The 23,912-nt window shown below is 46.5% G+C and overlaps 1 long non-coding RNA gene across 1 annotated transcript in view; it reads right to left on the reverse strand.

Moving 5' to 3' along the window:
• Nucleotides 1-22,862, reverse strand: part of LOC138172339 (uncharacterized) — a 32,703-nt gene extending 9,841 nt beyond the window's left edge. The window contains exons 1-2 of the long non-coding RNA XR_011171095.1: nucleotides 21,693-22,862; nucleotides 6,125-6,245 (exon numbers count right to left, since the gene is read on the reverse strand). This is a non-coding gene — a long non-coding RNA (uncharacterized lncRNA). The remainder of the gene's footprint in view (nucleotides 1-6,124; nucleotides 6,246-21,692) is intronic.
• Nucleotides 22,863-23,912: the final 1,050 nt, after the last annotated feature.

The raw sequence follows: 23,912 nt of genomic DNA on the forward strand, positions 1-23,912 counted from the left end.
CCCTCTTCTCATGGAAGTGTAACAATAAACTTCTACAACTCTCACTCCAATTAAGCCTGAGACCTTGAATTCTTTCCAGACGACATTGCAGGTTTTCTGGTCTTAGATAAGATTAGAGTTCCTGCTGAACCTATTGGGAATCTGTCCCCCATCACTTGAACGCCTCTGAGGAAGAAGAACCTCCTGAGCCCTTCCTAAGGCAGTCCACTCCACTTAGGGAAAGCTATAATCATTAGAAAGTTTCCCCCTGATATCTAGTGAAATTTATCTTTTTGTAACTTGTACCTGTTACAGGTCCTGGTTCTGCCCTCTGGGACTAAACAGTACAAGGCTCATCCCTTCTCTGAGTCATAGCTATATTCAAATATTTGAAGATTTCTATCATATTTCTCCCCCCACCCCAACACACACACACACAGAGTCTTCTCTTTTCCCGGCTAAGCGTGCCCAGCTCCTTAAGCCAGTCCTCATATGACACAGACTCAAGGTTCTTCCCCATCCTGGTTTGTTGTTCCCCAAACGCTCTCCCAGCTTATCAGTGTCAATATCAATCAATATCCATGAACACTTATTAAGCCTCTATGCTGAACACTGTGCTAGTCACTGGGGATACAAAAAAAAGGCAAAAAAACAATTCCTGCCCTCAAGGAGATTACAATCTAACGAGAGAGCCATGTGAACAAATACTTACAAACAAGTAATGTATGGGATAAATAGGAAATAATTAACAGAAGAGGGTGGGGTTTGAGGAAGATTTCCTATGGAAGAAGAGATTTTCGTTGGGACTTAAAGGAATCCAGGGAAGCCCAGAGGCAGAGAGGAGGAGGGAGAGCATTCCAGGCCTGGGGGACAGTCCGAGAAAAGAGAATGAACATCTTGTTTGGGAAATAGCCAGGAAGTCAGTGTCATTGGATCAAAGGGTACCTGACAAGGCGTAAAGTGTAAGAAGACTGGGAAGGTAGGGAGGGGCTCGGTTATAAAGGCTTTGAATGCCAAACAGAGTATTTTTTAAAAGTTTGATCCTGGAAGCGATAGGGAGCCAATGGAATTTATTGACTGGGTGGAGGGAGAGGGTGACATGATTGGACTTGTGCTTTAGGAAAATCACTTCAGTGGCTGAATGGAGGATGCATTGGAGTGGAGAGACTTGAGGCAGGCAGACCCCCCAGCAGGCTATGTGATAGTCCATGAATGAGGTGATGAGGGCCTGCACTAGAGGGGTGACAGTGTCAGAGAAGGGGGCATATCTGAGAGGTGTTGGGAGACATATTCAAGAGATGTTGCAAAGATGAAATGTCCTTCCTACACCAGAGTACCCAGAACTGAACACCATACTCCAGATGAGTTTATTTAGCCGTTCTCCAACAAATAGGCATCTACTTTCCTTCTAGTTACTATAAAAAAACTTCTACTATAAACATCACACACACACACACATTGTCCATTTTCTCTGTCCTTGTCCTCCATGTGAGGGGGGTATAGGTTCTGGGAACCCATTGAATCTTCTTACTGGATCTGGCGTTCCTCAGAAGCCAAAGGTCTTCCATTATTATGAGTGAATTTCTGTTACCCTTAATCTGTCCTAGCCGTCTGTTGTCTGTTACCTCCAGGTAGCTTTCAGATACCTCCTACCCTTGATCCTAGCAAAATATCTATACCCAAATCTGTTACCCTTAAACTAGCCTAACCCTCCATTGTCTGTCATCTCCAGGTAGCCTTCTGCTATTTCCTAGACTTAATCCCATTCCTGGAGTCTGACCTCATTTGACTCCTCCTCAAGACCCTCCCCAAACCCCTCCTCTAGACCACCCCTGGATCCCTCCCATCTTGTCTTCCAAGGAGGGGCTCAGATTCAATTTAGCTAAGACTTAGTCTATGTTAGATTGTTCTGACCTGCTTGTCAATACAAGTGTCACAAATACCTAACTTAGGCTCCTTAAGAATTTACCCATTATGGTGAATCTTTAATAAACTATTTCACTTTGGCTGAGAGAAGGTTTGAGTTCAGTTCATTTGGCAGGACCCAGAGAGTCGTTATTTTGGGGTCCTGAGCACCCATAAACCCCAAACCTCAACACTTGCAGTACTACAGTACATGTTTAGTCATATCTCTGGGTCAGTCGGTTAGTAAGCTTTTATTAAGCACCTATTATGTGCCAGGCACTGTGCTTAGCACAATGGATACAAAAAAGAGGCAAAAGGTAGTCCCTGCTCTCAAGGAGCTTACAATCTAATCATCAAAGGACATGCACAATTCAGTGGCCTCTAGTACAATGTCCATAACTTTTCTTTTTATGGTATCAATATATACCCTGTTATTATTTTGCTTTACATTAATTCAGAAAGGCCTTTCCCTCTTTACATTTTTCATACCTGTTCATCTTAATTGCAGTAGAGTATGCCATAAGATGAATGTGCAACAACTTATTTAACCATTTAGTTATTGGACATTTAGGCTGCTATAAAAACCTCTGACCAGCTAGTTCTTTTGTCATTGTTGTTATTTTTAACATTCTCAGGGTATAATCCCAACAATTATATACCAAGCAGTATATAATCCCAACAACAGAATCACTGGATCAGTGGGTAGGTTTATTTTTGTCATTTTTTTTGTCCTTTATCCTGACAAATTGCTTTCCAAAAACATGAACCAGTTTGCAATTCTCCAAGCAATGAACGATTGTACCTGTTTTTCACAAGATTTCCAGGGCTGAATTTCTTTGCTATTACTACTACTACTGCTACTGCTACTACTGCTGCTACTGCTATTATGACTATTATTACTACTACTACTTATTTGATGGCTGTGAGGTGATAACTCAAAAATTGTTTTGATTTGTATGATTCTTCAGTGAGATTTAGCATTTTTAAAAGTGATTATTAACAATTTGTGTTTCCTCTTTTGAAAAGTGTTCATAATCCTCTGACTATCCCTTGAGGAGTGGGAGTTGTTTCAAAAAAACTTAGAAGGGGGCAGCTAGGTAGCGCAGTGAATAGAGCACCAGCCCTGGAGTCAGGAGGACCTGAGTTCAAATTCTGCCTCAGATACTTAACACAAAAACTAGCCGTGTGACCTTGGGCAAGTCACTTAACCCCAATTGCCCAGACTTCCTCCCTCCAAAAAGGGAAAAAAAATTTTTTTTTAAAACAAAAAACCTTAGAACAGTTTATTGTCTATTTTCAATGACATTTTTTGCTCTCATGTTTGCCATGTAGTTTTATCAATTTATTATTTTTATTTTGGTGTATGTGTGTGTGCACCAAGTATTTATGTATATTTAGATAGTTTGCAACAAAATTTACCCAATTGGTTATTTTTATTGTGTGTGTGTTATATCTCTGGAGATATATATATATATATATATATCTGTCTATAGAGATACTTTATGCATACTTTTTAGATATATATATACAAAGTATATTTCTAGATACATTTTCATCTCCATAGATATAAATATATTTTGTAGATGAATATATTTATATACTTTGTATGCATACACAAATATATGACATCTAAAATATATCTAAAACAAATGAGAAACTGTTCAAAGTTCTAAAAAAGCAACTCTCATATAGATAGATAGACAGACAGACAGATAGAATGATAGAGAGACAGATACATAGATACACAGACAGATGGGTAGACTTTTTCAAGATGAGGTCTCTCCTATCTGACTACATCAGAAATGCCAATCCTGATTGGCATGGAATGCAAGCTTTCATCTGCTCTTTTTCTGACTGCTGAATCTGCTGAAGCAGGGACCTAACAATTCCTAACAATTCTCCTAGTCATTATGCTGTTTTTTTGTTCTAAATGTTAAAAAGTCCAATGTAGTCAAGAACATATATTTTAACCTTCACAATTCCTTCTAACAGTTTAATAGAATAAAGTTGTCTCCTCTCCACAATAAAAAAAAAATACTTTACTCCATTTTCTTCCCTCTTTTTTGTGATTTTTTTTTTTAAAAAGTATTTAAACTGGAACTTGCTGAAATATATTGTGGGAAATAAGAGTTTAAGGGCATTTCCCACCAAATTGCTAATCAACTTTCACCAAGTACATAATTAAATAATGAATCCTTTCCCCAGGTTTTTCTTTTTTAATTCTAATAGATTTACCAAACACTCATCTTCTGTATACATTCAGTGGGACCCTTTAAAAGAAATTTGGCAGTAAAGAAGAGAGAGATGGGAAGGTAGCTACCTGAATGGAGTAAAAAGAACAAGAGAAGGCAAAGTTTTTTTTAGAATGAGGGATCATGTTCAAAGAAAGTGGGGAAGGTAGGAAGAGGTTGAAGCTATGTGAAAAACAAAGACTGCTGTAGCTGGAGGAGGTAGGCAGGATGGAGACCAGCAAGGATGTCCCCACTTCTGAGAATTCCAAGATTCCTCAAGGCCATATTCTAAGATTTCTACCATTTTAGAATTTCATGATGTCAGAATTGGGGCCACCCCTAGGGGGTGCCAGAGTCTAATCACACATAGCCTGATCCTCCTCATCCCAAACCACCCCATTCGAGAAATCTTATATGACCATCCCAGGCCACCTAGAGGGGTAAAAGCCATCCATCTGAAAGGCAAGAGAGGGGGTTTATGGGTTATATGTATAGAGGGAAGGCTCAGGATCTGTTTTAGAAAGTGGATCGGGAAGGGGGGGCAGGGCAGTGCTTATAGCCACCAGAGGGGATAATCCCAAGCAATATGTCCAGGAATGGAGATCAGACCCTGTTCTCCCTCTCTCCATCCCCTCCCCCCACTGCTTGCTGAATGCCCTGGTGAGGAGAGCAAGAAGGGGAAGGGAGCCTGGCCTCCATGGCGGGGTTGGGCTCTCCAGTTCCTCCCACCCCCTTTGTCCTCAGTGGCCCTGCTCCCCCAGGTCAGTGACCCATAAGTGCCACCTATCCATCCATCCATCCCCTCTGGAGGGGCCCTACTGAAGGTGGTGGTATAGGGGGTCAAGGGTCAGAAGCCAAAGACTGGGAGAAGCACCCAAGGTCACCACTCCTTTCACATGGAAATGCTAAGAGACATGGTGGGGAGCGGGGAGCAGACAAGGGTTAGGGGGTGGGTCAGGAAGGAAGCCAGCTGAGCCTGTGTTCAGAGGCAGGTCCAGACCAAAAGACAGCCACTAGCATCTTCTAAAAAGTAGATTGTACCCAGCCAAAGCTGTCTCTGCCCCTTTGCAGAATTACTGAATTTGAGAACTGAAAGGGACAATCGTGGTCATCTAGTCCAATTCATACAGGAAAAGAATCCCCCCTGACAATGCCTGACAAGGGGTCTTCCATCCTCCACAACCTCCAAGGAAGGGGTAGTTACCACCTCCCAAAATAGCTCATTCCTTGAAAAACAAAACAAAACCAAAATCTGTGATTTCATCGGTGCAGGAACCTGAAAAATTCAGATAAGAAATACTCTCTACCAATGTAAGTAAGCAATTGCTCTCCAATTTATGATCTTAGAGGGTTGCCTTAAGAGGTTAAGGGACTTGTCCAGGGTCACTCTGCTAGTATGTTTCAGTGGGGGAACTTGAATCTAGGTCTTCCTGACTGAGAAGCTAAGCTTCCTATCTGCTTTTCTATTTCGTCTCCATCTTACCTTTGGACAACACTACTTGGAAGGTTGTTTTCTGTTGTTTTTTAAAATTTTTATGAAATCGAGCCTAACCCGGTCTTGTAGCTTTCACCCACTGTCTCCAGTTCTGCCCACTGGGGCCAAGCAGAACAAGTATAGCCTTCCTCCTGGCAGCCCTGCGGGTATTAGAAGGCAGCCATCAAGTTCTCCCTGAGGCTCTCTTTTCCAAATTACACAGCCCTAGTGCTTTAACACGACCTGGATCCAAGGCCATTGTCCTCAGGACACTCTTCAGTTCATCAATATCCCTCTCAGATGGAGCTGCCTGGAATTGAGCACGAAGTTCCAGATGTGGAGTGACCAGGGCAGAGGCCAGAGGGGCTGGCACCTCCCTATTCTTGCCAATTTTGCCTCCTTTAACGTGGCCTGAGATTACATTACTATCTGTGGCTGCTGTATCACACTGCTGACTTACCTTCAGTTTACAATTATTCTGTCTTTCTTCTTCACACTCATTATGAATGGTAGCTGTGGTATAGTGGATACTTACATAGTCAGATGGCCTTGCACATAACAGGAGATAAGTATCTGCTGAGTTGGATTTCATTAAAGAGTTCAGATATGAGACCTTAGTTGAGTCACTTGTCCTTTCTGAGCCGCAGTTTCCCCATCTGAAAAATAAAGGGAGTGGACTAAGTGATCTTAAAGACCCCTCCCAACTCTGACTTCTATGATTCGAATATCATAAAATCCCAGAACTTCCACTGTCACCAGGATAGACTGGAAGCTCTCTGAAAGCAGGCACTGTCTTTGATCTTGCTCTGTATCCCCATCACTTAGCTTGGTGCCTAACACATGTGTTGTTCAGTCATTCAGTCTCATTCAACTCTCCATGACTCTCCATCCAACTCTGTGGACAACACACAATGGGTTTTCTTGGTAAAGATCCTGGAGAAATTTTCTATATCTTTCTCCATCAGACTAAGGAAAACAAAGGTTAAGTGACTTGCCTAGGGTCACACAGTTAATAAGTATCTGAGGTCAAGATCTTTCTGACTCTAAGCCCAGTGCTCCATCCACTGAGATACCTCCGCCTAACACATAGTAGGCGATTAATAAATGTTTGTGGTATAATTGACTGACACTCTCTTACAGAAACAACTGACAGAAGTGATTGCTCCACCACCATCAGGTTCTTTGGAGCATTGTGGGAAAAGGTGCTGAAGCAATAAAATAGAGAAGAACAAATGTCCCAATTTTCCAAAAAGGGAAGAGAATGGAATATGCAGAGTGGAGTCCACTGAGCTTGTCTTTGATTCCTGGCAAAATACTAGAATATGTTATTAAAGAGAGGGTTAGAAACTGTCTGGAAAAAGAAACACCAATCATAAAGAGCCAGCAGGGTTTCATAAAGAACAGGTCATGCCAGACTCACCTCATGTCCTTTTTTGACAGTATTACTTGGCTGGTAGATCAGCTATAGGAACCTCTATCATCTACCTATCTATCTATCTATCTATCTATCTATCTATCTATCTATCTATCTATCTATCTATCTATCTGTCTGTCTGTCTGTCTGTCTGTCTGTCTGTCTGTCTGTCTGTCTGCCTATCTATTTCTCTATCTACATACATACATATATAGATGCAGCCATAACACCATTAATGTAACTGACCTAGATTTTAGGATAACACCTGACAAAGTCTTTCTTGCTAGACAAAATAGAGACATGCGAGCTAGACAATAAGACAACGGATTCCAAACTCCTCAAACAGTCAAGACTTTAAGAACAGCTATTAATGCTTCTATTTCAACCTGAAAGGTCTCTAGTGGAATGCCCCAGGGATCTATGCTTGTCCCCCAACTGTTTAACATTGCCATCGGTGACTTGAATAAAGACCCAAATGGCCTGTTCATCCTATTTGTAGATGACACAAATCTAGAAGGGAGAGTTGACACTTTGAGTGACAGAGGGGTTAATCTATTATTCATATGTAACACATATACTATAATGTTCAATCAAAAATAATCTATTAATCTATCTAATAATCAATAGTTATTTATTAATAATAACACAAGAATAATAGTTAACATTTATATAGGGCCTACTATTTTCTAGGTACTGTGCTAAGAGCTTTACAAATATTATCTCATTTGATCCTTGAAACAACTCTGGGAGGTAGGTGCTATTATCCCCATTTTATAGATGAGAAAACTTAGGCAAGTAGAAGTTAAATGACTTAGCCAGGGTCACTCAACTAATAAGTGTCTGAGGCTGGATTTGAACTCAGCTCTTCCTGACTCAAGATCCAGTATTGTATCCCTTGATTTGAACTACCTCCTAGCTCTCTGGAGGTGTTAATGATTCCTCAAAAGGAATCACCAGTGTGATATCACAGCAAGAATCTAATATAATCTTGGGCTGCATTAAGAGAAAAACGATGGCCTGGACTTTAGAGATGAAAAAGAGATAGGTAGAATATTTATTAGTTTATTACATGTCAGGCACTGGTATAGATCCTGATCTCTGCACACCTGGAATACTGTATTCAGTCTGGACCCTCTATTTTAGTAAGAACACTAAAGGAGGTGGAAAGGCCTGGGTGGAAGGCAATCAGGATGGTGAAGGAACAGGGCAAAGAAACTGAGGAAGTTTAGCCAGAGGAAGAGAAGACGTGGGAGTAGAGGGGGTGGGGACATGACAGTGATCTTTAGTATGTGAAGGACTGGCATGTGGAAAAAGTATTAGATTTGTTCTATTTGGACCCAGAAGGCAGAGCTAACAGCTGGGAACTGCAGAGAGGTGGATTTAGGCTTGACTTGGGGGGTAGTTGGTTCTCCCTTTGTGAAGCCTTCAAGCAAACACAGATTAGATGATGACTTGTCCAGTATTTGGAGAACAGAATTTGGACCAGATGCCATCTGAGGTGCCTTTTTTTTTTTTTTAAAGCAATCGTGGTTAAGTAACTTGCTGGCCAGTTATTTCTGGGTGTGGTGCTAAGTATCTGAGCCCGGATCTGATCCCCAGGTCATCCTGAAACTGGAGCCGGTGCTCTTACTCGCTGTGCTACCTGGCCGCCCCTGAGGTGCCTTTCAATCCTAGAGCTATTCTTGTCTAAGTAACAACAACAATAATAGCATTTATATAGCATTTTAAGGTCTGCAAAGCACTTTACAAAAATAATCTAATTTTATACAGGCAGTGGGGTATAGAAATCCATCTTGCCCTACAAGAAAGTAAGGGGTAAGGGGCTAAGGGAGAAAATTTGGAACTCAAAATCTTGTGGAAATGAATGATGAAAACTAAAAATAAATAAATAAATTCTGAAAAAAAAATCTGATTTTCAGAACAGCTCTGAGAGTTAAGTATTATTATCCCTATTTTACAGATGAGGAAACTGAGGCAGAGATTTTGTTGTTGTTTTGTTTTTAGTGAAGGTCATGAAGTTAAGAAACTCTGAGGCTAGATTTGAACTAAGTCCTTTCTGACTCCAGGCCCAGCACCCTATCCACTGTAAAATGCCTCCCCGCCCCCCACTTACTAGGTAGACTCTATGCTAAGTCACCTAACCTCTGCCACTGCCACCTAACCACTGTAAAATGAGGCTAATTATAAAACCAACCTCCCAAGGTTTTTGTGAGGATCAAATGAGTCTTTATAAAGCACTTAGCAAAGTGCCTGGTATGCTCTTAATAAGTGTTTGTTTCCTTTTCTTCCTTCTGTCCAAATTCTGAGATTCTAGGATCTAGAGAGAAACTAATTGGCCTAGTCCAGTGGTCTCCAAACTTCATGGGTCACATCCCTATCAGTAAAAAGGTTTTGAGCATTCGCCCCCTATTTTATAAGTTATATATCATGTCACTATACTCATAATATATGGTATGAAACTTTCACAAAAATAGAAATTTCAAAAGGATCACATGAAGATAACACTTGCTCCTAAAATTCATAGGAAACTGCCAGAAGGGAGTGAAGTAAAGCAAATGCTTTAGAAAATCATCTTGGGGGCAGCTACATAGTGCAGTGGTTAGAACACAGGCTTTCAAGTCAGGAGGACCTGAATTCAATTCTGGTCTCAGATACTTACTAGCTGTGTGACCCTGGGCAAGTCACTTAACCTTGATTGCCTGCAAAGAAAAGAGAGGCAGGGAAACATCTTGGTAGCTACAAGGAGGATGGATTTGAGACAAGAGAGACTTAAGTCAAGAAAGATTTATTATGCACCAGACATTTCACCAAGTGCTGGGGATAAAAAAGATCAGGGAGATGGGGCAGCTAGGGATACAGTGAATAGAGCAAATGCCCTGAAGTCAGGAGGACCTGAGTTCAAATATGACCTTAGACACTTGACACTTAACTCGCTGTGTGACCCTGGGCAAGTCACAATCCTAATTACCCTGCCTTCCCCTCTCCAAAAAAAAATAAAAAAAATAAAAAAGACCAGGAAGACCATCTAACACAGGGATTCTTAACCTTTTTGTGTATCTCATGGACTCCTTTGGGTCTCTGGAGGAAGCCTATGTACCTTTTCTCAGAATCTTGTTTTTAAATGTCTTAAATAAAATATAAATAGTTACCAAGAAAATCAGTTCTATTGAAATGCAATCATTAGGGCAACTAGGTGGTATAGTGGATAGAACACAAGCCCTGGAGTCAAGAAGACCTGAGTTCAAATTTGACCTCAGATACTTATTAGCTGTATGACCCTGGGCAAGTCACTTAACCCTTATTGTCTCTAAAAAAAAATGCAATTGTCAGAAAAAAAAATTTTAAACTAGTCAACAGCTGCGGGTTAAGAACCCCTGGTTTTAGAGGTGTGTCACAACAATCCAAGTGAGAGGGGATGAGGGTAGTGGGTCTGTGTGAGGAAACAGGATTGAATAAGAGAGTTGTTGGGGACAGAGAAGCAACATGATTTGGCAACTGATGGGGAATGTGGGGTGGGGGAGAATGAGAAGCCAAGGATGACAAGGTTGCACGCCTGGGTGGCTCAATGCCCCAGGACAGTAACAGGGAAATTTGGAGGAGGGGTGAGCTTGCTAGGAAGTGGAATGCCATGAAATCTTCCAGTTGTCCAAACCCATTGGCACCTGCTCTTCTTGGAAACACTCTGTCCCACACGAGAAGAGAAGGAGGGAGGCTGGGCAGCCCTTAGTCACCAGTTACTGTTAGGAAAAGCAAAACCTGCCCTTCAAGTGGGTGCCTGCTGCAGGTCTGACATGATCTGGGAAAAAGGGTGGGGATCTGCTACTCTCACTGCTGTGGGTTCGATGGTAGGGGTTAGATTATAAACTGTCCTGAGGGACAAGATGGGGAGGGAGGTTGGGAACAGTCAGTCAGTAAACAGGAGAGATATTAAGTGCCTACTATGTGCCAATTACTGGGGATATAAAGGGAGGAGAACCCCAGTTCCTGCTCTCATGGAACTTACAGAATAAGGGAAGAGACAACATTCGAACAACTATGAACCATCTATCTATTGAGGAATATAAATTGGATCAGCAGAGGGTAGGGTCCTAATGTATGGGGTGGGGAGGGTTGGAGGGACCATTTTTGTCCAGAGTAGGTAAGGTTGTGATGGAAATAGTTGATTGTCACTGGGTGAAATTCGACCCATCATTCCACCCTCCAATTGATCAATGACATACTGTTCCCCAGGAGACCCTGCCCCTTGTCCCTTTTTGAGCCTACAGTCCTAAAGGATAGTCTCCTGGACTTAGAGGCAGAAAAATGAGGCTCAAATCCCACCTCACATACCTCCTAGCTGTATGACTCTAGGCAAGTCACTTAACCTCTCTGTGCCTCAGTTTCCTCATCTGTAAAATGGGGATAATATCAGCACCTACCTTTTGGGGTTGTGGTGAAGATTATATGAAATGAAATAATAGTTGTAAAGTGCTTTGCAAACCTTATTCTATAAATATTAGATCTTTTTATTGTTGTTACAATTATCTGTTTCTTTTGTGGTGTTGGGTCTCTACCAGCCTATAGTATTGGCCTGCAGAGAGCAATGTCCCACATCTCCTGGTCACAGCTGCTCTCCTCTGGTCCCTGAGGAGGAGAAGGAAGTGGGGCTGGAAAGAGACGACAGAAAGCAGTCTTCCTGGGTCAGGCTTTCCCTGTCCCCCTCCCCCTCCCCTGCCCAGCACCCGGGGAACTGTGGGTTGCAGAGAACAATTGCCCCTATCTCCCCCTCCCCCTCCCTGAGCCCAGCCTTCTTCAGCACAGGCTCTGGCCTCAACAGCCCTGGGGCGGCCCAGGTTGAAGGTCAGCTCCCTGCCCTTTTCTCATTCAAATCAGGTTCCTCCCCGGGGAGACTGTGGGCTAAGAGCCCCGAACCTCACAGCTGGGGAGGGACTGATATGCTGGGGGAGAAATCAGAGATAGGGAAGAGACAGAGATGGGAGACCAAGGCTGGGACTGGGGAGAGATAGATTTGAATCTGAGATGCAGACCTAGTGACCGCTGGAGACCGAGAAACAAACCCAAACACCGAGAGACGGGGAAAGCCCAGCCAATCCACAGATCCAGACAGACGCCATTAGAGCCGTGGAGGAGACTGGAGGATTATGGGGCTTTAGAGATCCAAGGTCTCCTAGGCCAGGAGTGTCAAATTCAAATAGAAGTAGTAGCCACTATCTAAACTGTACATAAGGATCCCTACAGACCTCATGTTGACTTAGAAAATCACATATTAACATTAACTATGTTCTATGGCATTTTTATTTCTTTTGTTCGCTATTCCCCAATCACATTTATTCTGCTTCTGTCTGCACTCAGGAATGTTGGAGGCTGCCATTCTGACACTTTTGATCTAGTCCAACCTCTCATTTTACAGATGAGGAAATTGGCTTTGCTAATGTCCAGCAGTAGCAAAGCTAAGATACAAACTAGGTCCCCTGATTCCAAATACAGTCTTCTTGCTATTTCCCTAGAAGAGAGGACTGGACAGGATTGGAGCCTCTTATGGGTAGGAGGGTATCTATCTCATAACTCTCATAACTCCCATTCTACAGAAACATAAAATGAGGTCTGGACATGGGTAAGGCCCAGAAATTGGCAGTGCTGCTTTCCAGGTTTGGCTGGGGCTGTATCTATCCTTTCCTGGGGCTCTCTGAGTTGCCAGCCCATTCCTGGACTACATGCCTATTACCACAGCTCTCCTCACTGAATTCCTGGAATTTTATAAAAAGCAGACAGTGAGGGGGACTCAGATCCTTATTCAGCTATCTACAGAAGAGGAGACAGAGACGGGGAGAGAGGAAAGGATTTTGCTCAGGTCACACCCAGGTTTCCAAACTCTGGAGTCAGTGTCCTGTCATATCACACAACTGCCCTACCCAAGGGCCCCTTCTCCTCTGAATTATGACCTCACCTTCCCAGCCTTGATAGGGTCTTGAAAGCTCCATGAGGTGGGCTTCCCTTATCTTGATCTATTCAACCAGGGATTTTACGTAGCAACAGGCCATTTTCCCAGGCAGAAAAGGAGTCCCAGGAGGAGGGTGGAGGCCCACCAGGGACAAGGGATTAGTGACCACAGGTGTCCTTATAATGGGGGTGAGGGGGGAACAAGGAGAGGCCCTTAAGCCTCAACTCAGTAATCCAAACTCCAGGCTTTGTTTCCCTGCTGGGAAAAGCCCAGGTGTGCATCACCTGTACAGGTGTGGATGGCCAGAAAAAGGCCCTGCTAGGGGAGGCACATTCATGCTGGGATCCCTTTCCCCTATTAGGCCCATGCTCTCCCTCCCCCACTCAGGAATGGGGGGGGGGTGGATATTCAATCTCATGCACATGATTTAAAAATATCTAAACGTTTTGTTTTTCCAATTAACAATCTTAACCTCTCTTCCTACCTCCCTACCTCCCACCTGAAAAAAAAAAAAAAGAAAACCCGAGCCTTCATAACAGATATGTACCAATTAAAGCAAATTCCTCCATAGGCCATGTCCAAAAATGGATTTCTCATTCAGCAACCTGGGTCCATTCATTCTCTGTCAGAAGGTGGTCTCCTGGAATCATTGTTGGGTCAGACTTCTTAAGTTTTTCATACAAAATTTTTCTTTGCAATGTTGTTATGAGGAATATAGTAACATGGTCATAACTTAGAAAATAGGAAAAATAGAGACATTGTGGGTACACACAGTCAGTCCATTTTCAGGCAGGACAGAGACCCAGGTCTTCCTGATTCAAGGGCCTCTTCTCTAACCATTAGAGAACACTGCCATTTGCTCTTGAAATTACTTGTACCATTTACCTATCTGCCTCCAGTACAACATAAACTTTAAATCAAGAACATTTTAAATTTGTCTTTTTATTCCCATACCTATTATTCCTTACACATAGTAGGTACTCAGTGAAAGCTCATTTAATGAAACTGAAGTCTCTTAAGCTTTTAGGACCACAGTACCCTCCTCTGGGAGTTAGACTCGATTGAATATAATTGGCTCCCTTTATAATTCTATATATTTTATTTTACGCATTCCTAAACGCGACTCTAGGAAAAGGGGCCTTCCCTAAACTGCCTGCCAAAGGGGTTCAGGACATAAATGATGTGAAGAGCCCCAGATGGGGTGATCATTCTTGGACCAACAGCAGCTGCTGGGCTTCCCCACTCTTCTGAAGCTGCCCTCTCCAAGGTTACCAGGGATCACTTAACAGCTAAACCCGATGCCCTTTTCTCAGTCCTCATCCTTCTTGACCTCTTGGCAGCTTTTGACACCGGTGACCACTCCTCTCTCCCCTCCTCCCCGAGCTCCTGAGACACTGCTTTCTCTGGATTGGGACTGCTCCTTCTCAGGCTTCTTCACTGGATTTCACTCTCCAAGGCTTTGTCCCTTGCCCTCTTTTCTTATTTCTCTAATCTCTCTTGTGATTGCATCAGCTCCAATTGATTCAATAAGCATCTCTATCCAGACGACCTCCCCACCCCCCACCCCACCTCCCCAAAGTTAATAGCCAACTCTAATGGTCCTCCATTACCAACTGGCTGCTGAGTATCCCCAATATAGCCATTGCCTACTCAGCAGATCCAAAATGGAAGTCACTCTACTCTCCCTCTCCTCCTCTCCCCCAGAAGACTCCAGTCAACAATCCTATCCTTCCTCCAAATTTCCCTATTTCTGCTAAGTTCACACAGTCCTCCATCCTTCTACTCACGATGATTCACAGACTAAGCCATCCCTAACTCTTCTCTCCTCCTGTCTCCATCATCTCATACATTCTTCTTCCACGTGTCTGGCCACTTCTTTCTCTCCTTTCATATGCTTACCAATCTCATTCTCTCCTTTATCCTTTCTCACATTGTGCTGAAGTGGCTAGGGCTCTGGACCTGGAGTCAGGTTCAAATCTGGCCTCAGATACTTACTAGCAGTGTGACCCCAGGCAGATCACTTAATCCTGTTTGCCTTAGTTTCCTCTTCTATAAATTGAGTTGGAGAAGGAAGTGGCAAACCATGACAGTATCTTTGCCAAACTCCCCCCAAAAAGGCGTCTAGGAGAGTCAGAAAGGACCAAACAAACACAAATGAACTTGGTAAATTATTTATCCTTTCTGGGCCTTAGTTTCCTCAAAATGGGGGGGGGGGGAGGAGTGTTGTCTAGGTAGTCCCTGATTTCTGGAATCCTTTAAGGGATCTGTCAGGTCCCTTAAAGAGCTAAAATTGTATCTTATGCCACTCTCCTGCTCAAAAACTCTCAGTGGTTCCCTACTGACCCTAGAATAAAACACAAAGTTCTCAGTTTGTTAATTAAAGTCTTTTACAGGGGCAGCTAGGTGGTACAGTGGACAGAGCACTGGAACTGAAGTCAGAAAGACCCGAGTTCAAATTTTGTCTCACACACTTACTAGCTGTTTGACCCTGGGCAAGTCACTTAACCCTGATTGCTTCTGGGAAGAAAAAAAAAAAGAAAAAAAGTCCTTTACAATATGGCTTCTTTAACTCCTTCATATACCTAGAAAAACTGGTCTACTTGCAGTTCTCCAAACTTGACATTCCACCTTTCTACCTTTGTATAAGCTCTGCCTCTCACCCAGAGAGCACACCCTTTTCAGCATAGTTTCTTAGAATTCCTGACTGCCTTTCAGGCTCAGGTACCACTTAAGGAGAAATAGTTCCTCTTCAAATTATCTTATATTTACTTATGTGCTTACATGCAGAGTTCCCTAGGTAGAAAGTAAACTCCTTGAGGGGAGGGACTATTTCTTCTTTTTGTCTTCTTATTCCCAGGGCACATTCCCTTGTACTGAGTTGTTGTGTTTGTTAAATTGAATTGCCGAAGATTTCAGAGACCTAGTCTAACCTTGTATCTGGGGAGAAATGTTTACAAGCATCTCTGTCAAGGGAACATCTAACCTCAGCTTAAGGTCTCTGGGGGTTGGAGAGGTCAATACTTTGTTAAGCAGCCCCCTGGAGGGGAGGGAAAGGAAAGAGAAAGAAGATATGTGTCTGTGGGGTTGGAGGGAGGGTTCTCTGACCTGGAAAAGAATTATTCTTTCTATTTGTAAAGAGCTTAGGCCCAAGGATAGTACTAAGACAGAAGACTAGGTAGGTTAATTGTACCAAGGTCAAGTACAGAGGACCCAGGAGGAAACTACCTTCTCTCTACCTTAGAGACAATGGGGGAGGGAATAATTTTCCCACAATGGACCTTTCTTTTTGAAATAAGCCACACCAGCTGAGCCTTCCTCAGCTTTGGGAATGTCAGTGGAAAAGGGGGGGAGGTATCTGAAATTCCTCTGAGCTGCTGCCTCCCCCCAATTCCTGGGGTGCCTGGTCAATTCTGTGACTTGACTACTGTAGGCCTGGGAGTTCTGTTTACAGCTGGATTCTTCATCCTGTTACCTGATGAGACACAGTCCCTGGCCCTCCAGAGCCACTCTTACTGTTTCTCAGTGTGCATGTGTAACGGTGTGGAGGGTGATTGTAAGGAAAGGATGGTACTGTGGAAAGAGAGCCTTCAATTGGGCATTAGAGCCTGGGTTTTAATTCCTTTGACACTAACTAGCTGTATGACTTCAGGCAAGTTACTTCCTTCCCCTAGGTCTCAGTTTGGTCAACTGTAAAATTAAATGATCTCTTTGTAGCTCTGGCATTCTGGGTTCTAAGGGCCCTCCTAGTCCTGATACTATTTTCAAAAGTCCCTCCCAGCTCTGACATTCTGTGTTCTAAGGTCTCTCCCAATCCTGATATAATTTTCAAAGGGACCTCTCAGCTCTGATACTGAGTCTGTGGGCTCATGGGTCCCTAGGGGGTGGGGCTAGAGTGTGGGTCACTTCCCTCCCCCCCTGGGCTGGGGGAATGAGAAAGGTCTGGTTGGCAGTTCTCACAGGCCTGGGCCCTAAAACAGCCAGATGGGCCTGGCAGGCGCCTTTGTCCCAGCCTCCTCCCCGCCCCCAGCCCCTGGGGGCCGCACTGCCTAGCCCACAAGGTCAAATGTTAACTCAAGTCCCCCCCCTTCTCCTTCCTGGGGCCCAAAAGTCATTGGTGCCTAGTGGGGAGCCTGAAGTGCAGGCGGGGCCACTGGTCAGGCTGGGAAGAGGCCCAGGATGGGGAGGGAGGCCCTGAGACACTCCTTGCCCTCTGTTCCCCTCCCCCAATCCAGCAGGAATGTGGTGAGGTGGGGGTTGGGGGGGGGGTTGAAGTCCCCTCCCAATTGAAGAATGACCAGAATCTGGCCCTCAGCCACAGATTCTGGTTAAACAGGCCCCTTTTGAGACCTGGGTTTCTCTCCCCCCACACTATTCCATTTCTTCCCCACGGCCTTTCCTTATCCCAGGTCAGGCCAAGGATAGCCTGTGTGTAAGCCCCTGGTAGGACTAAATTATTGAGCCCTCACCCTCTCAATGAGCCCCCAAACCCTTATGAAAGCTCCCTGTCTCATCTCTGAGCCCTTATCCTATGCCCTGAGACTTCATCTCCTTCATTGGGCCCCCACCCCATCCTTTCAGTGAAATGCCATCTCCTCACTGAGCCTTCATCCTTCAATGAACCCCCATACCGTCCTATCCTAGTCACTGGCCCTCCATCCTCTTCCTCACCCTCAACTCCCCACAGAGTTCCCACCCCCTCACTGAGCCCTTATTCCCTGCAGAGGTCCAATTCCTTACTGAACTCCATTTCTCATCACCTGTCAACTCACTCCTTTATTTCTCTCTTGCCTTTAGTTCTATTCCTAGTAAGAAGTGGAGAATCGGGGAGGCTAGGTGGCACAGTGAATAGAGCACTGGAGCTGGAGTCAGAAGGACCTGAGTTCAAATCTGCCTCAGACACTTAACACGAATCCAGCCGTGTGACCTTAGGCAAGTCACTTAAAAGTCACTTAAGCCCAACTGCCCTACCTTCCCCCCTCCAAAAAGTGAAAAGAAAAATCTAAAAAAAAAAAACCAAAAACCACAAAAAGAAGAAGTGGAGAATTAAGGAGCAGAGAACAAAGTGGTACCAAGAACACCATAGTACCTGCTATGGTGGGAGGGAGTGGGGAAGGGGGAAGTTACTTAGCAGAAGACTGGTGGGTGAGTGGGAAGGCTTTCTATGGACATGAGAGATCTGGCCTAAGCAAGAAGTGCCAAACAACCCCAGGTGGCCCTCTCCCTTCCCCTCAAACTCCTGATTCCTGAAGGACTTGGGGAGGTGTGTGTGTGTTGGAAGGGGACTCTGAGAGAGAATGGGGAATATAACTTTGGTGGACATTCTAGAAGAGGGATTTTGTAGTGGTGGTGATTCTGAGGGAATTCTTAGCAGGCCTTTGGGATGAGTTGGCAAGGCCCTTAGAGGCCATTCTATTTCAACCCACACCTGAAAAGGTCACCCAGAACCAGGCTGAGGACGAGGAAGGGGAGATCCTGACCACCCCTCCCCCGCTCTCTCCCAGGTACCGATGGAGTGTGGACTGATTGGGCACACACACAGATCAGAGACACTCTCCATTCTTCAGCTCTGCTCAGGCTGAAACTTAATCCTCCCATCCCTGGGAAGCCTTTGGGAGGAAGAGAGGGAGGGGGCGTGTTGAATGTGTGTTGTGGGGGGGGTGGGAAGGAGGGCAGTGAGGGAGAATAAGAGAGGCCCTGACCTTAGGTGCCTTAGGCTACATGAGGTAGGGCACATTTAATATAGTGGGAGGCCTGCCACAACTCCCAGGACCACCTCACGAGGTGCAGAGTGTCCCTTCAGGGGGGGCCCATATGCTTTCACTTAGGTCCTCCTCTCTCCCCCCTGGGGACCACCTGGCTCCAGGTCCCACCTTTTTCAATTCAACAAACACACATTAAGAGCCCAGCCCAAGAAATGGCACTGGGCCAGGCCTTGGGACTACAAAGAAAAAACAACATCAACAACGAGAAGAAACATTTCTTGCCCTCAGGGAGTTTATATGCTCCCGGAAATTCGCTGTTGTGCCATTTCACTGAGCCCCTAACCCTCCAACTCCCAGCTCCTCCAGCGTCCTTCTCCCACCCTGCATTTCTCTTAGTACAGTAATCAGTTGCTAGGAGGACTTTAACCTGTTGTGGTTCTGTTCACTCCCCAGGTTCCCTTATGAATGAGAACTTTTTTTTATAGGCTTCAAGGTTGGCAGAAGACTTTCCTCACCATAATCCTGTGAGTTCAAAGGTTGTCATTCCCATTTTACAGATGGGGAAACTGAGGCTCAAAGAGGTGACTTGCCCAAGGGTACATAGCTAGTAAATTGTAGCCCTGGAATCAGCACCCAGATTCCAGACTTCAAATCTATCAAGCTCCACCACAACCAGCTGCCTTGCCTTTCCCTCTCTTTCTGGATCCACATCCCTTTTCCCTCTGGAGAGGTGTTCCTTTCATTTTCCCTTTTTGCATTCACCTTACTTAAGTTAACATAGTGCCTGGTATGCAGAAGACACTCAAATGCTTGTTGATTGAGTGATGGTTTCTGTCCCCTCTTGATCCTCTCTCTGCCCCAGTTTGGCCATGCAGAGCCCAGGGTCCATTCTTGAGAGCCAAAGCCACAGTCCTGATGTCTGGTTTCATCCACCTCACTCACTGCCTGCCCCCCACACCAAACCCTGGCTGTTGGGAGGGATAGGTAAGGAATTGTAAAGAGGGGTCATGTAGTTTGTTTCTGCCCTTCCTCTCACTTGGCAGATTGGAATTTCTCTCTTGTAGTTCCCTGAACAAAAGATATAAGGTCACACTGGCTTACAGGAAGATTCGTCAAACCCCTTTCTCCTAGCTGAGAAGCCCCCTTTTGGAGAAAATGTCTTTACTTACAACTCACCTAAGTCCCTTTTGCTCAGGCTCAACGATTTGTGGGCCTTAAGACCCTAATCTCTGGAGAGGTCAGAAGTGACGTACGTAGGTCACAAACGACCCCCAGCCAAGCCAAGGAGGCTAAGGATAGGGCTCCCAGGAGGCTGTCCCCTCCTCTGTGCCCTCAGTGTGGCAGGATCATCCTGGGCAAGTCACCTTACTTTTGCAAACCTTCCTGGGGATAATGAAACTCACTTGCACTATTTCCTCAGAGAGTTGTGTCCAGGAAAGCAATTTGCAAAACTTTTGGAGTAATAGAAGCTGTCACCACCATTATTAAGAACTGTCCCCAGTGGGAAGAAGTTTCTTAGGGATTTCCCTGACAGCAGGCTGGGAAAGGGCTGCTTTGCCAATGTGATTTGAAGGGACAGGAGAATGAGGAGTAGGGTAGGAAAGGCTGGAAGTGGAGGCAGGTCCATCAAGTTAATCATTTTGCTAAGAACCTCTTCCTGTCAGTGACCAATGAGAGGCATCCTGAGATAGGGAAAAGGGCACAGGATTTGGAGCCAGGGGACTGAGGATTGAATCTCACCTGTCACCTGCTGCCTGTGTGAACCTGGGCAATTTAGGTCTCAGTTTCTCCATTTGCATACTGGGTGGGGTGGGGGGTTGGGTTAGAGAGCCTCTAAAGTTTCTTCCGGTTCTAATGATTTCCTGATCCTACTCTCCTCTTCCTCTCCTCCCATTTCCAGGCAGATTTGTGGTAAATGGGGGTGTAGGTGAAAGATCAATTTATTAACACTCACAAGGCCCTCCTTTCCTCCCTTTGACATCTCCAGTTCTGGTCCATTTGAAGTTTGATTCCCTAGTTAATCTTTAATATCAGCACTCTAACCCAGGCCAGCAGGGCAGAACTGCCAGACAGATAGAGCCCAGCAAGGCTAGCAGGACTAATGGCCAGGCTCACCCATCTGAATCCCAAAAGAAGCTTCAGCACTTATTAACCCAAGGAAACCTTTCATCCAGGCCCTCATCTGACTAGGCTAGCCCTTCCCCTAGCATCTTCTCTTTCCTCTCTGGCTCAGTCCCACTGTTCTTGGGCCCCTATTTCAATGGACCCACTTCAATTCCCTTTTTATCGATGATCTTATGGGGTCCTCTCTGGGAGATATGACTTGGGGTCAAAGCAGAATGTCAAAGCTTGGAGGGTACTTCGAACAGACCTGGGATACACCTTAGAACATAGAATACTGGGGCTGAGAGGAATATAGAATGTCAGAACCAGGAAGGATACTGCATTATAGAATATCAGAGCTTTGGAGTGGGGAGACATAGGAACACAGACTGTTAGGGGTGGGAGAGTCCTTAGGATGGAGAATGTGGGAAATAGGAGAGCTCTTAGATCTGAGAATGTAAGAGCTGGAAGGGACTTTAGAACCAAGAACATACAGAGTTTGGAGGGGGTCTTATAATCTTTTTTTGCATCATGGATTCCTTTTGGAAATATGATGAAGCCTATGGACCTTTCTCAGAATAATGTTTTTTAAATGTATAAAATACATACAACTACACCAAACCCCCTAATTAAATTAAAATATAATTACCAAAATATTTTGAAAAACCAAGTCTATGGTCTCCAGGTTAAAAACACCTGATCTAGTCTAACCCCCCCCCCCTCATTTTAGTGATAGGGAAACCTGAGACTCAGGGATGAGAAATTAGTTGCCCCAGCTATAAAGGTAATTATTGGTAATAGACACAGGACTAGAAGAACCCAGGTCTCTAGATTACAACTTCAAGCAAACTTTCACATTGCAGGAACCCAACACCTCCCGTTCCCTCCACTTTGGGTAGATACCATAAGGATGATATAAGAGATGGAGAAGGTGGTGTACTACCTGATAAGAATAGGGTTAAGATGAAGGAAGGCAGGATAAACACAAAGTGGACCTTCCAGGGCTCTATAGGACTGGAGGCGGTAGCTTGGGATCCTAGGAAAAGATGACAGGTGATGGCCATTGACATCCCCAGTCCTCCCTCCCTTATGGTACTTCTCTGCTCCCTTCTTTCCTCTCCCCCTCCACTCCAATTTAAGACATGAAATTGATTCCTGGGAAAATTAGGGGCAAATCTCAAATAGTTCAGAGAAATAGAAAGCTTCTCAGGGTCAGACTTACAAGGTGGGCCTAGGGCATCTGTAAGTCCCTTTTTCTATTGATCCAGGCCAGCCTTCCTTCCCTGATTTAGCAAAGAAAATAAAGAGGTGGGGAGAAGGGGGTAAAGACAGAGCTCAACTTTGGCCCCCTTCCTTGTCCAGGCAGGAACCGAGGAGGCCAGAGCAGGGCGGAGGGGAGGGAACCGGTTTGCTCTTTGGTCTGGCCTCTTGCCCTGCAGAACGCAGGGTTCTGCGGGACCATGGGGGAAGGGGCCACTCGGGTCACTGCACATGGTGGGTAGGCGGAGGTGGGGGGCGTGCTCTGTAGGCCGTAAGTGGGGCTGAGTCCCCTGGCTGTGCGGGGGCCCTGGCGGGGGGAGCGTACGTTTTGCAGCTCTGTGCAGCGCCTGCGTGCTCCGGCCAGGTCCTCTCCTCCCCCCCCCCCCCAAACTCTCCCACCTCTAGGCGGGGAGGGGGTGGGGTGAGGTAGGTTCTGCGGAACGTGGGTGAGAAATTCCGGGGCTGTGGGGGCAGCCTCTGGACTTGGGTTTCTCCTGGACGACTCAGAGCAAGCGCAGGATGGGGGAGGTCGATGCTCTGGGCCCCCATTTGTGCCACGTCGCCCCCAGTAAATGCAGCAGCATCCCCTATCCCCTTATCCTTGGGGTTAAGAAAAAGGCCAAATAGCGGCTGTAGCTCCGGACTGTGGACAGGAGAGAGGACTCGGGGGAACGGGAAACTGAGGGTGGAGGTGGGGGGGGGCCAAGCGCAGGGGCTGCAGTGCAGTGGCGAAGGGGTTAAGGCTTTGCAGCCGCTCGAGCCCTGGGGGGAGGGTCAGGCCTGAGCAGGCACATTCCTCCTCCCTCCCTCCCTCCCCCCCTCCCCCCCTCTCTCCCCCCTCCCCCCCCCCCCCCCCCCCAACTCGTGCCCGGGCCGGGCGCGCGCTCTCTGACACCCATGTCCTTATAAGGGCGGCCGTCGCCCGGGCAACCGTCCTTCTCTCTCTCTCTCTCTTTCTCTCCCCCCCCTCCGCCCCCCTCCTTCTCTTCCGAATGGAACGCTGTGTGTCAAACCGGCCGCAGCGCGAGAGCTCCGAGGAGCGACGGCGGCGGCGGCTGCACCAGCAGCAGCCTTAACAGCCCGGGCGGCGGCGGCCGCTGCAGCCTAAGGCAGACTCTCGGTCCCTGGGGGCGGCGGCGGGGGCCGTACTAGCAGCCGCGGCACGGGCCGGCCTTGCCGAGGGCGGGGGCCGAGGCCGGACCCAGGCCGCCGAGCTCCACTCTCTGCTGCCCCTCCCTTAGCGGAGCCGGAGCCCGGCGGAGGCAGGAGAAGGCGGAGGAGGAGGCCGAGGAGGAGGGGCGCTCGCCCGCTCGCCTGCCGGGGCTCGGGAACTTGCCGCGCCTCAAGTTGCTGCCAAACTTTCCTTGTCGCCGAGCTCGGGCAGCCGGAGGAGGCGGAGGCATCGGGGAGGCCCAGCCCCGCTAAGTTTGCCCCAGGCGCGGAGAGGAGAAGCTAGGAGAGCACCCGGGGCCGAGGCTTCCCGAGAGCCGGAGCGGCGGCAGCGGCAGGAGCAGCAGCAGCAGCAGCAGGAGAGGAGGAGGAGGAGGAGGAGGAGGAAGGAGAGGGGAGGAGGGAGGAGACGGACTGCCCGCCGGGAGGCCAGGCCCCGAAGTTTACCCGGCGCTGGGAGGAGGAGGAGGAGCTGGAGCTGGGAGGAAGGCGGAGAGGCCTGCGTGGGCCAGAAAGGAGCAGCCCGAGCTTCGGGAGCAGCACGAGTGGGGGCTGAGCCCCCGAAGTTTTTCCGGCGCGGAGAGGAGGAGGAAGAGGAGGAGGAGCTGGGAGGAAGGTGCGGGCCGCGGCTCGGCCCTTGGGACTGCCCGCTGGGGAGGTGCCCCTGCAGCTGCCCCTGCTGCTTCTGTCGCTGGCGCGATGTCCCGGGGCCGGCCTGCCCTAGCCGCTGTCG

This window comes from Petaurus breviceps, unplaced genomic scaffold, assembly GCF_028583685.1.
Source record: "Petaurus breviceps papuanus isolate PSGF00001 unplaced genomic scaffold, PetGlider_PUasm1.0 523, whole genome shotgun sequence".
Taxonomy (NCBI): Eukaryota; Metazoa; Chordata; class Mammalia; order Diprotodontia; family Petauridae; genus Petaurus; species Petaurus breviceps.